The 11,385-nt window shown below is 61.3% G+C and overlaps 7 non-coding genes across 7 annotated transcripts; all 7 read left to right on the top strand.

Moving 5' to 3' along the window:
* Positions 1-497: 497 nt before the first annotated feature.
* Positions 498-569, top strand: TRNAP-AGG. The gene has a single exon. It is a non-coding gene; the product is annotated as a tRNA-Pro (tRNA).
* A 1,685-nt stretch (positions 570-2,254) lies between these two features.
* On the top strand, positions 2,255-2,326 carry TRNAP-UGG. The gene has a single exon. It is a non-coding gene; the product is annotated as a tRNA-Pro (tRNA).
* A 947-nt stretch (positions 2,327-3,273) lies between these two features.
* On the top strand, positions 3,274-3,345 carry TRNAP-AGG. The gene has a single exon. It is a non-coding gene; the product is annotated as a tRNA-Pro (tRNA).
* Positions 3,346-5,031: 1,686 nt separating this feature from the next.
* On the top strand, positions 5,032-5,103 carry TRNAP-UGG. The gene has a single exon. It is a non-coding gene; the product is annotated as a tRNA-Pro (tRNA).
* A 937-nt stretch (positions 5,104-6,040) lies between these two features.
* TRNAP-AGG lies at positions 6,041-6,112 on the top strand. The gene has a single exon. It is a non-coding gene; the product is annotated as a tRNA-Pro (tRNA).
* Positions 6,113-7,798: 1,686 nt separating this feature from the next.
* TRNAP-UGG lies at positions 7,799-7,870 on the top strand. The gene has a single exon. It is a non-coding gene; the product is annotated as a tRNA-Pro (tRNA).
* Positions 7,871-10,847: 2,977 nt separating this feature from the next.
* On the top strand, positions 10,848-10,919 carry TRNAP-UGG. The gene has a single exon. It is a non-coding gene; the product is annotated as a tRNA-Pro (tRNA).
* The last annotated feature ends 466 nt before the right edge of the window (positions 10,920-11,385 follow it).

Raw genomic sequence — 11,385 nt, forward strand, 5'->3', positions numbered from 1 at the left:
CAGTGGGCACCCCAAGGAAGGGGAGAGGCTTAAGTGTGGGCCTACGCAGCTGGAGGAGCTCGCCAGCTCCCCGGAGGCCGGACGCCCACTCCGCAGAGCCACACGCTCCCACCCCGAAGACAAGAACCCAGCGCCCGGCTGAGACAGAAAAGCCCAGACACAGCTGGCGCTGCCCGCACCCTATCCGCCCAGCTCTCAGGGCTAGCCCCCCAAGTGGAGAATGGAGCACCCAGCTCAGATGGAAAGGAGGACTCTTGCAACTTTCTGGCTCTTTTCTTCTACCCACTCTTCTCCTGATTGGCGTGGCCTCAACGTATCCCTCCCCGGGAGCCGAAGACGCGGGCGCTGGATTCCACCTACCGGTGCCCGACGGCACACGCACAGACACCGTTGCCTGGGGTATCGTGGCACTGGAGGAGCGCCGTTTAGAAGCGGTGAACATTTACAGGCAGGTTGGGCTTTGGCCTAAACTGCTGAGGCCAGAGCACAGCCAAAGTGGCTTGTTGGTCTAGGCGTATGATTCTCGCTTAGGGTGCGAGAGGTCCCGGGTTCAAATCCCGGACAAGCCCATCTGCCTGCCCACCCTCTCTCCCTCGGGGTGTGTTTCCTCACCCACCTTCACGTCTCCACACCCTTGCCGGGCTCGCTTTTGGAAACTCCTGTGAAACACTGCTTTCCTTAGACTTACGAAAGGATTAGTTGGACCGGGGCGGGAGTCTGCTCTTGGGCGCCAGAGACCCCGGCTCCAAATTTCATCCCAGCTCTGGCCGAGCCTGTCTTTGCAGCGGACCGTGGCGGGTTTTTTCTTCCTCTTCCTCTCCAACATCCCGGAGAGGGAGGGCTGCCTTAGGGTCTGCATTTGGTTCCTCGGGCCAGGTGAAGGGTTCTCACCTACGGCGTGAGAGAGCGAGGAGGAGACCTTGGAAAGGTGAAGTCAGGCACAGTCCTTTTTTTCATTTCAGGGCTAACTCTGCCAGTTCTTGAGGGGGGCTTGGTTTGGTTTCCTTCGGCTTGGCTTGGTTCGGTTTGGTTGCGAAAAACGTGGGAAATGATGATCGCTACGGCTCCAAAGAAACGGCTTGTTGACTTTGGCGAGTCCAAGTGTCGCTTCGGGTGCGAGAGGCCCCAGGGTCAGCTCCTGGACAAGCCCTCGCCAAAGGGTCTGTTTGCCTTTCTTTTTTTCCCCCAACTTTTGCCTGGGTTTTTCTCCCCAATCCTGTGGCGTGAGAGTGGCGTTAGGGTGTACATTTGGTTTGCTGCTCCAGGGGTGTGACAGACCCGGCGTGGAGATGACCTTGGAAAGCTGAAGAGAGGCGCGGTCCTTTTCAACTTGATGCCGACAGCGGCCTGTTGTTTCTCCCAAACTTCCGGGCCGGGGCGTGCCGAGCCCCTCCTTGGCCAGAGGGGCTTGTTGGTCTAGAGGTAGGATTCTCGCTTAGGGTGCCAGAAATCCCACACAAGCCCTTGCCGTGGTTTCTTTGCTGCTCTACGGGGAACTCGGGGCTGGGCTGGCGGCTCATCTTTCCCCCATGGGGTGCTTCTCCTGCTCTTCTTTCCATTTGGTTAGTGTGACGGCACGGGTCCGCGCACCGCTCCTCCTGGGAATAGGCTGGCTCAGGCTGACCCCCCAACCAGCGGTAACACCCTGTCAGTTACTCCTCTGGAGCCCCTCTCTCGCTCTCAGGAGCTGCCGCTGTCCTCTGGGGGATTCAGCCCTCCGGCTAGGGGACGCGGCGTTCCCCCCTTTCCAGCGTACAGGGCTTCCATTCTCTGTCACCACCACGGTGACCCAGGTCCCGTCGTGCCCCTCGGTGCCCTGCGCCTGGTCTAGGCCATGCCCTCGGTGGCTGGTAGGGGAACCCGGACGGGCCCTCTTCTGCGGGATCCAGTCCAGGGACCCTCCGCCCAGCAGTTCTGGGCTTTCTCCCCCTTGCCTGGACTGCTCCTTCCCTGGACTGCTTCCTAAAACTCCTGGCTTTCCTCCTTGCTCTGGGTGTACCGGCTCCAAATCCTCCCAGGGAGCGAGTGCCCTGTCCCAGCAGCTGCCTCTGTCTCTCGCCAGCTTCCTGGCTTTCGAGGCCCTGCCTCTTCCGGCCCAGCTGAGTCGGCTTGCACTCCATCTCTGCCCCCTGGCTCTTCCTCCAGGTGCAGCCCGTGGCGTTGATAGGCCTAGCTGGCCACCTTAACGCCTTCCACAGGGAGCGTGCCCTTTCATTCAGTCGCGGGCGCGAGGGTGCCGTGAGCAGCAGGCTGTGGCTTGTTGGTCTAGGAGCATGATTCTTGCTTTGGGAGCAAGAGGTCCCGGGTTCAATTCCCGGACAAGCCCTGGCGCCAGGTCTCGTTGCTGGCCCGATTTGCCCCGTCTACCTTTTCTTTCTCCAACAGCCTGTCGAGCCACAGCTGCCTTAGCGTCTCAACGTAGTGCCGGATTGCCCCGGTGGCCGACGGGGGCTGAGGGCTGCAGAGGGCGAGCCGGAGTGGCCGCCTCCCCCGATGGCGGAAGGAGCATCTTGAGCACGTGGCGCAAGGGCCACTGGGGCGGGGCAGGGCGAGGAGAGGCCGGACGGCCGCTGGCGGGAGGACCGGCTTGAGGTGGCCCCACAGGGAGTCGGCGGCATCCTCCACCCATTGGACCCAATGGGTTGACCTGGTGGCCCAAATGCTTTCCTGACGCCATGTCCCCGCAAATGACGCCCAACGGGGGTTCCTGCTCCCCAGCGCAAGCCACGCAGGGAGGCTTAAGAGTCCAGCTGGAGCACAGGCTGGGGAGGCTTTCCAGTGGGCACCCCAAGGAAGGGGAGAGGCTTAAGTGTGGGCCTACGCAGCTGGAGGAGCTCGCCAGCTCCCCGGAGGCCGGACGCCCACTCCGCAGAGCCACACGCTCCCACCCCGAAGACAAGAACCCAGCGCCCGGCTGAGACAGAAAAGCCCAGACACAGCTGGCGCTGCCCGCACCCTATCCGCCCAGCTCTCAGGGCTAGCCCCCCAAGTGGAGAATGGAGCACCCAGCTCAGATGGAAAGGAGGACTCTTGCAACTTTCTGGCTCTTTTCTTCTACCCACTCTTCTCCTGATTGGCGTGGCCTCAACGTATCCCTCCCCGGGAGCCGAAGACGCGGGCGCTGGATTCCACCTACCGGTGCCCGACGGCACACGCACAGACACCGTTGCCTGGGGTATCGTGGCACTGGAGGAGCGCCGTTTAGAAGCGGTGAACATTTACAGGCAGGTTGGGCTTTGGCCTAAACTGCTGAGGCCAGAGCACAGCCAAAGTGGCTTGTTGGTCTAGGCGTATGATTCTCGCTTAGGGTGCGAGAGGTCCCGGGTTCAAATCCCGGACAAGCCCATCTGCCTGCCCACCCTCTCTCCCTCGGGGTGTGTTTCCTCACCCACCTTCACGTCTCCACACCCTTGCCGGGCTCGCTTTTGGAAACTCCTGTGAAACACTGCTTTCCTTAGACTTACGAAAGGATTAGTTGGACCGGGGCGGGAGTCTGCTCTTGGGCGCCAGAGACCCCGGCTCCAAATTTCATCCCAGCTCTGGCCGAGCCTGTCTTTGCAGCGGACCGTGGCGGGTTTTTTCTTCCTCTTCCTCTCCAACATCCCGGAGAGGGAGGGCTGCCTTAGGGTCTGCATTTGGTTCCTCGGGCCAGGTGAAGGGTTCTCACCTACGGCGTGAGAGAGCGAGGAGGAGACCTTGGAAAGGTGAAGTCAGGCACAGTCCTTTTTTTCATTTCAGGGCTAACTCTGCCAGTTCTTGAGGGGGGCTTGGTTTGGTTTCCTTCGGCTTGGCTTGGTTCGGTTTGGTTGCGAAAAACGTGGGAAATGATGATCGCTACGGCTCCAAAGAAACGGCTTGTTGACTTTGGCGAGTCCAAGTGTCGCTTCGGGTGCGAGAGGCCCCAGGGTCAGCTCCTGGACAAGCCCTCGCCAAAGGGTCTGTTTGCCTTTCTTTTTTTCCCCCAACTTTTGCCTGGGTTTTTCTCCCCAATCCTGTGGCGTGAGAGTGGCGTTAGGGTGTACATTTGGTTTGCTGCTCCAGGGGTGTGACAGACCCGGCGTGGAGATGACCTTGGAAAGCTGAAGAGAGGCGCGGTCCTTTTCAACTTGATGCCGACAGCGGCCTGTTGTTTCTCCCAAACTTCCGGGCCGGGGCGTGCCGAGCCCCTCCTTGGCCAGAGGGGCTTGTTGGTCTAGAGGTAGGATTCTCGCTTAGGGTGCCAGAAATCCCACACAAGCCCTTGCCGTGGTTTCTTTGCTGCTCTACGGGGAACTCGGGGCTGGGCTGGCGGCTCATCTTTCCCCCATGGGGTGCTTCTCCTGCTCTTCTTTCCATTTGGTTAGTGTGACGGCACGGGTCCGCGCACCGCTCCTCCTGGGAATAGGCTGGCTCAGGCTGACCCCCCAACCAGCGGTAACACCCTGTCAGTTACTCCTCTGGAGCCCCTCTCTCGCTCTCAGGAGCTGCCGCTGTCCTCTGGGGGATTCAGCCCTCCGGCTAGGGGACGCGGCGTTCCCCCCCTTTCCAGCGTACAGGGCTTCCATTCTCTGTCACCACCACGGTGACCCAGGTCCCGTCGTGCCCCTCAGTGCCCTGCGCCTGGTCTAGGCCATGCCCTCGGTGGCTGGTAGGGGAACCCGGACGGGCCCTCTTCTGCGGGATCCAGTCCAGGGACCCTCCGCCCAGCAGTTCTGGGCTTTCTCCCCCTTGCCTGGACTGCTCCTTCCCTGGACTGCTTCCTAAAACTCCTGGCTTTCCTCCTTGCTCTGGGTGTACCGGCTCCAAATCCTCCCAGGGAGCGAGTGCCCTGTCCCAGCAGCTGCCTCTGTCTCTCGCCAGCTTCCTGGCTTTCGAGGCCCTGCCTCTTCCGGCCCAGCTGAGTGGGCTTGCACTCCATCTCTGCCCCCTGGCTCTTCCTCCAGGTGCAGCCCGTGGCGTTGATAGGAGTAGCTGGCCACCTTAACGCCTTCCACAGGGAGCGTGCCCTTTCATTCAGTCGTGGGCGCGAGGGTGCCGTGAGCAGCAGGCTGTGGCTTGTTGGTCTAGGAGCATGATTCTTGCTTTGGGAGCAAGAGGTCCCGGGTTCAATTCCCGGACAAGCCCTGGCGCGAGGTCTCGTTGCTGGCCCGATTTGCCCCGGCTACCTTTTCTTTCTCCAACAGCCTGTCGAGCCACAGCTGCCTTAGCGGCTCAACGCAGTGCCGGGTTGCCCCGGTGGCAGACGGGGGCTGAGGGCTGCAGAGGGCGAGCCGGAGTGGCCGCCTCCCCCGATGGCGGAAGGAGCATCTTGAGCACGTGGCGCAAGGGCCACTGGGGCGAGGAGAGGCCGGACGGCCGCTGGCGGGAGGACCGGCTTGAGGTGGCCCCACAGGGAGTCGGCGGCATCCTCCACCCATTGGACCCTATGGGTTGACCTGGTGGCCCAAATGCTTTCCTGACGCCATGTCCCCGCAAATGACGCCCAACGGGGGTTCCTGCTCCCCAGCGCAAGCCACGCAGGGAGGCTTAAGAGTCCAGCTGGAGCACAGGCTGGGGAGGCTTTCCAGTGGGCACCCCAAGGAAGGGGAGAGGCTTAAGTGTGGGCCTACGCAGCTGGAGGAGCTCGCCAGCTCCCCGGAGGCCGGACGCCCACTCCGCAGAGCCACACGCTCCCACCCCGAAGACAAGAACCCAGCGCCCGGCTGAGACAGAAAAGCCCAGACACAGCTGGCGCTGCCCGCACCCTATCCGCCCAGCTCTCAGGGCTAGCCCCCCAAGTGGAGAATGGAGCACCCAGCTCAGATGGAAAGGAGGACTCTTGCAACTTTCTGGCTCTTTTCTTCTACCCACTCTTCTCCTGATTGGCGTGGCCTCAACGTATCCCTCCCCGGGAGCCGAAGACGCGGGCGCTGGATTCCACCTACCGGTGCCCGACGGCACACGCACAGACACCGTTGCCTGGGGTATCGTGGCACTGGAGGAGCGCCGTTTAGAAGCGGTGAACATTTACAGGCAGGTTGGGCTTTGGCCTAAACTGCTGAGGCCAGAGCACAGCCAAAGTGGCTTGTTGGTCTAGGCGTATGATTCTCGCTTAGGGTGCGAGAGGTCCCGGGTTCAAATCCCGGACAAGCCCATCTGCCTGCCCACCCTCTCTCCCTCGGGGTGTGTTTCCTCACCCACCTTCACGTCTCCACACCCTTGCCGGGCTCGCTTTTGGAAACTCCTGTGAAACACTGCTTTCCTTAGACTTACGAAAGGATTAGTTGGACCGGGGCGGGAGTCTGCTCTTGGGCGCCAGAGACCCCGGCTCCAAATTTCATCCCAGCTCTGGCCGAGCCTGTCTTTGCAGCGGACCGTGGCGGGTTTTTTCTTCCTCTTCCTCTCCAACATCCCGGAGAGGGAGGGCTGCCTTAGGGTCTGCATTTGGTTCCTCGGGCCAGGTGAAGGGTTCTCACCTACGGCGTGAGAGAGCGAGGAGGAGACCTTGGAAAGGTGAAGTCAGGCACAGTCCTTTTTTTCATTTCAGGGCTAACTCTGCCAGTTCTTGAGGGGGGCTTGGTTTGGTTTCCTTCGGCTTGGCTTGGTTCGGTTTGGTTGCGAAAAACGTGGGAAATGATGATCGCTACGGCTCCAAAGAAACGGCTTGTTGACTTTGGCGAGTCCAAGTGTCGCTTCGGGTGCGAGAGGCCCCAGGGTCAGCTCCTGGACAAGCCCTCGCCAAAGGGTCTGTTTGCCTTTCTTTTTTTCCCCCAACTTTTGCCTGGGTTTTTCTCCCCAATCCTGTGGCGTGAGAGTGGCGTTAGGGTGTACATTTGGTTTGCTGCTCCAGGGGTGTGACAGACCCGGCGTGGAGATGACCTTGGAAAGCTGAAGAGAGGCGCGGTCCTTTTCAACTTGATGCCGACAGCGGCCTGTTGTTTCTCCCAAACTTCCGGGCCGGGGCGTGCCGAGCCCCTCCTTGGCCAGAGGGGCTTGTTGGTCTAGAGGTAGGATTCTCGCTTAGGGTGCCAGAAATCCCACACAAGCCCTTGCCGTGGTTTCTTTGCTGCTCTACGGGGAACTCGGGGCTGGGCTGGCGGCTCATCTTTCCCCCATGGGGTGCTTCTCCTGCTCTTCTTTCCATTTGGTTAGTGTGACGGCACGGGTCCGCGCACCGCTCCTCCTGGGAATAGGCTGGCTCAGGCTGACCCCCCAACCAGCGGTAACACCCTGTCAGTTACTCCTCTGGAGCCCCTCTCTCGCTCTCAGGAGCTGCCGCTGTCCTCTGGGGGATTCAGCCCTCCGGCTAGGGGACGCGGCGTTCCCCCCCTTTCCAGCGTACAGGGCTTCCATTCTCTGTCACCACCACGGTGACCCAGGTCCCGTCGTGCCCCTCAGTGCCCTGCGCCTGGTCTAGGCCATGCCCTCGGTGGCTGGTAGGGGAACCCGGACGGGCCCTCTTCTGCGGGATCCAGTCCAGGGACCCTCCGCCCAGCAGTTCTGGGCTTTCTCCCCCTTGCCTGGACTGCTCCTTCCCTGGACTGCTTCCTAAAACTCCTGGCTTTCCTCCTTGCTCTGGGTGTACCGGCTCCAAATCCTCCCAGGGAGCGAGTGCCCTGTCCCAGCAGCTGCCTCTGTCTCTCGCCAGCTTCCTGGCTTTCGAGGCCCTGCCTCTTCCGGCCCAGCTGAGTCGGCTTGCACTCCATCTCTGCCCCCTGGCTCTTCCTCCAGGTGCAGCCCGTGGCGTTGATAGGAGTAGCTGGCCACCTTAACGCCTTCCACAGGGAGCGTGCCCTTTCATTCAGTCGTGGGCGCGAGGGTGCCGTGAGCAGCAGGCTGTGGCTTGTTGGTCTAGGAGCATGATTCTTGCTTTGGGAGCAAGAGGTCCCGGGTTCAATTCCCGGACAAGCCCTGGCGCGAGGTCTCATTGCTGGCCCGATTTTGCCCCGGTCTACCTTTTCTTTCTCCAACAGCCTGTCGAGCCACAGCTGCCTTAGCGGCTCAACGTAGTGCCGGGATTGCCCCGTGTGGCAGACGGGGGCTGAGGGCTGCAGTGGGCGCGCCGGAGTGGCCGCCTCCCCCGATGGCGGCTGGAGCATCTTTCGCTCGTGGCTCAAGGGCCACTGGGGCGAGGAGAGGGCCGGACGGCCAGATGGCGGTGAGGACCGGCCTTGAGGTGGCCCCACAGAGGGAGTTCGGCGGCATCCTACACCCATTGGACCCTATTGGTTTGACCTGGTGGGCCCAAAGCTTTCCTGAACGCCATGTCCCCGCAAAAATGACGCCCAACGGGGGTTCCATGCTCCCCAGCGCAAGCCACGCAGGGAGGCTTTAAGTGTCCAGCCTGGAGCACAGGCTGGGGAGGCTTTCCACTAAGAGCACCCCAAGGTACTGGGGAGAGGCTTAAGTTGGGACTACTCCTTGGATCATTAGCAATCGCTTCCCCGGAGGCCCGGGCCCACTCCGCAGAAGCCACACGCACACCTTCCAGCAACGACATGATACACCCAGACAGGTATGAGACAGAAAAGACCCAGACACAGCTGGCGCTGCCCGCACCCTATCTCTCAGGGCTAGCCCCCCAAGTGGGAGATGGAGAATGGAAGCACCCAGCTCAGGGGATGGAAAGGAGGACTCTTGCAATATTTTTTCTTTCTGGCTCTTTTCTTTTTACCCACTTTTCTCCTGATTGGCGATGCATCAATTACCTGGTCCGGGAGCCGAAGACGCGGGCGGTACTGATTCCACCCCTCTTGAGGCGGTGCCCGAGGTAACAACGCACAGACGCCGGTTGCCTGGGGTATCGTGGCACTGGAGGAGCGCGCCGTTTAGAAGCGGTGAACATTTACAGGCAGGTTGGGCCAAGTTTGGCCTAAAACTGCTGAGGCCAGGACCTATCAGCCAATGGCTTAGTCTAGGGCATTATGATCTCGCTTAGGGTGCAGAGGGTCCCGGCGTTCAAATCTCCAGGAAAAGGCCCATCTGCCTGCCTGCCTACCCCCTAGCCCACACCCGTTCCGTCTCCCTCAGATGGTGTGTTTCATCACCCCAACTTCACGTCTCCACACCCTTGCCGGGCTCGCTTGGGGTTGGAAACTCCTGTGAAACACGCTTTCCTTAGACTTCAACGAAAGGTCTCTGTTGGACCGGGCGTGAGTCCCTGCTCTTGGGCGCATGAGCCCCACGGCTCCAAATTTCTTATCCCAGCTCTGGCCGTAGCAGCCTGTCTTTGCAGCGGAACCGTGGGCGCTTTTTTCCTTCCTCTTCTCTCTCTCCCAACATCCCGGAGAGGGAGGGCTGCCTTAGGGTCTGCATTTGTTCCTCGGGCCAGGTGAAGATCTCTCTACGGCGGAGTGACGGAGAGCGAGGAGGAGACCTTGGAAAGGTGAAGTCACACAGTCCTTTTTTTTTTTCATTTCAGGGCTATCTCTGCCAGTTTCACTTGGGGGGGCTTGTGGGTTCCTTCGGCAAACTTGGCTTGTTCGGTTTGGTTGCGAAAAACGTTGGGAAACTGTTGATCGCTACGGGCTCCAATAAGAAACGGCTATTCATGTTGACTATTGGGTTGAGTCCAAGTGTCGCTTCGGGTAGCGAGAGGCCCCAGGGTAGATCAGACAAGCCCTGCAATAGTAAAAGGTCTGTTACGACCTTTTCTTTTTTTCCCCCAACTTTTGCCTGGGTTTTTTACTCCCATCCTGTGGCGTGAGATATGGCGTTAGGGGTAACATTTGGTTTTGCTTCAGGGGGTCACTCTGTGAACCAGATACCCGGCGTGGAGATGACCTCTGGAAAGCTGAAGAGTGAGGCGCGGTCCTTTTCAACTTGATCCGACAGCGGCCTGTTTGTTTTCTCCCAATTAAGTTTCTTCCGGCCGTCCACACCCCCCAACTCCTTGCCAGAGGGGCTTGTTGGTAACACCCTAGAGGTCAGGAGTTACTCCTCTTAGGGTGCCAGAAAATCCCACACAAGCCCTTGCCGTGGTTTCTTTGCTGCTCTACGGGGGACGGGGAACTCGTGGGACTGCTGGAGGTTTCCCCCATGGGGTGCTTTCATGCCCTGCTACTTCCATGTGGTTAGTTGTGACGCACGGGCCCCCCTCCTCCCCCCCCCCCCCCCCCCCCCCCCCCCCCCCCCCCCCCCCCCCCCACCCCCCCCCCCCCCCCCCCCCCCCCCCCCCCCCCCCCCCCCCCCCCCCCCCCCCCCCCCCCCCCCTCCCGCACCGCACTCGCTCCTCCTGGGTATAGGCTGGCTCAGGCTGACCCCCCAACCAGCGGTTAACCCAGTACTCCTACTGGAGCCCTCTCAAAATCGCTCTCACCTGCACGCTCGTCCTCTGGGGGATTCAGCCCTCCCGGCTAGGGGACACGGCGTTCCCCCCCTTTCCAGCGTACAGGGCTTCCATTCTCTGTCACCACCACGGTGACCCAGGTCCCGTCGTGCCCCTCAGTGCCCTGCGCCTGGTCTAGGCCATGCCCTCGGTGGCTGGTAGAGGAACCCGGACGGGCCCTCTTCTGCGGGATCCAGTCCAGGGACCCTCCGCCCAGCAGTTCTGGGCTTTCTCCCCCTTGCCTGGGCTGCTCCTTCCCTGGACTGCTTCCTAAAACTCCTGGTTTTCCTCCTTGCTCTGGGTGTAGCGGCTCCAAATCCTCCCAGGGAGCGAGTGCCCTGTCCCAGCAGCAGCCTCTGTCTCTCGCCAGCTTCCTGGCTTTCGAGGCCCTGCCTCTTCCGGCCCAGCTGAGTCGGCTTGCACTCCATCTCTGCCCCCTGGCTCTTCCTCCAGGTGCAGCCCGTGGCGTTGATAGGCCTAGCTGGCCACCTTAACGCCTTCCACAGGGAGCGTGCCCTTTCATTCAGTCGCGGGCGCGAGGGTGCCGTGAGCAGCAGGCTGTGGCTTGTTGGTCTAGGAGCATGATTCTTGCTTTGGGAGCAAGAGGTCCCGGGTTCAATTCCCGGACAAGCCCTGGCGCGAGGTCTCGTTGCTGGCCCGATTTGCCCCGGCTACCTTTTCTTTCTCCAACAGCCTGTCGAGCCACAGCTGCCTTAGCGGCTCAACGCAGTGCCGGGTTGCCCCGGTGGCAGACGGGGGCTGAGGGCTGCAGAGGGCGAGCCGGAGTGGCCGCCTCCCCCGATGGCGGAAGGAGCATCTTGAGCACGTGGCGCAAGGGCCACTGGGGCGAGGAGAGGCCGGACGGCCGCTGGCGGGAGGACCGGCTTGAGGTGGCCCCACAGGGAGTCGGCGGCATCCTCCACCCATTGGACCCTATGGGTTGACCTGGTGGCCCAAATGCTTTCCTGACGCCATGTCCCCGCAAATGACGCCCAACGGGGGTTCCTGCTCCCCAGCGCAAGCCACGCAGGGAGGCTTAAGAGTCCAGCTGGAGCACAGGCTGGGGAGGCTTTCCAGTGGGCACCCCAAGGAAGGGGAGA

The sequence above is a fragment of the Mauremys mutica genome, unplaced genomic scaffold (assembly GCF_020497125.1).
Source record: "Mauremys mutica isolate MM-2020 ecotype Southern unplaced genomic scaffold, ASM2049712v1 000085F_np12_subseq_8836668:8848052_obj, whole genome shotgun sequence".
NCBI classification, from domain to species: Eukaryota; Metazoa; Chordata; order Testudines; family Geoemydidae; genus Mauremys; species Mauremys mutica.